This window comes from Octodon degus, unplaced genomic scaffold (genome assembly GCF_000260255.1).
Source record: "Octodon degus isolate 3935 unplaced genomic scaffold, OctDeg1.0 scaffold00059, whole genome shotgun sequence".
Lineage (NCBI taxonomy): Eukaryota > Metazoa > Chordata > Mammalia > Rodentia > Octodontidae > Octodon > Octodon degus.
This window is the reverse complement of record NW_004524635.1, coordinates 591201-592585: the sequence shown is the minus strand read 5'-3', so window position 1 is coordinate 592585 and position 1385 is coordinate 591201.

Sequence of the window (1385 nt, the reverse complement as noted above, 5' to 3'; positions counted from 1 at the left end):
TGCTAGTGCCGATAAATACACTCTTGATACTATTTTCTGTCATGTCTTCTCTCACCATGACTGGGATTTTTATTTTAATCTCATTCTACCACCACCTTTCAGTATAATCACCCCTTTTAATCCTTAGGAGATAGAGTCCAAGACCTGCAATCTCTGTCTGAAACTGCATATGGTACCAGCTCTATCATTTAATGCTTTTTCTGTTTTAACTAACCACCCACTATTCATAGTAACTGTGAGGTTTGCAATTTGAAATGCAACAGAAGAAATAATGAAACTTTATTTCTTCACAGTGTAGATGATGCATTCTTGAAGAGCCTGGCAAACTCAGTCTAGTTTCCCTTCTTTTCTCACCAAGTCAAGAACTTTCATGTTTTCACTTAAAGAAAACACTTCCCATATTCTCTTTGGCTTATCTGAATTAACAGCATTATTACATTTATGCTTTGGGGGCATTGTGAAGTAAAATAAGAGCTACTTCAACATAAGTACTGTTGTATTTTGATAGTCAATCTGAGTGAAATGGCTACCACGGGTTTAATGGATGGTTAGTCTATAAACATTGATACAGATGGATGATTCATATCTCAGAAAGGATGAAATGGGACAGAGAGATCTCATTTTGCTATGCAGAAAACACACAATTTAAATTTTGTGAAATTTTTTAGAATTTTCCCAATATACATAACATTAATATTGTCCAAATATTTTGTTACATAGTTGAGAGTATTTTTAAAATCTACAGATGGAAGCAGAATTGCAAACCATAGGATACTGTATTTACTTCCTACTGATACTGTGACAAATTCCCACAAATTTAGAAGCTTTAAAACCACCCATTTCTTATGTCTAATTCTACAGATTAGAGTCAGAAATGGATTTCCGTGCATCAAAGTTAAGTAGATAGGGAAGAATGTTTGCCAGCCCCTCCCAGTGTCTGGAGACTGTGCGTTTCTTGGCATGAGACTTTCTTTCCACCTTCAAGCCAGCAGGATATCTTCAAATTTCTGAGCTTCTATTTGTGTCATTATATCTCCTTTTCTGATACACTGCTTTCCTATTCATCTCTGATAAGGACATGTCTGTTATGTTGAGCTAATTCAGATAACCCAGGAGATATTGCTGAGTTTAATGTATATTAACAATGAGCAGATAGAAATGAGAAAGTCTCTGATATTTGTTAGTTCAGATAAGTGCATATCTGTTGTAACTATAAGCCAAAGTGATTCTAAATAAAGAAGAAGGGCCAGCGAGATAGCTTAGCAGACTAAGGGCCTGCTTGGGCAAGCACAGGGGCCAGGATCGATCACCAACACTACATGCCGCACTAGCCCCACCCCCAGGGGCTCTGAGCCAGTGACAGAGTATGGGCGTGATGGTGCACA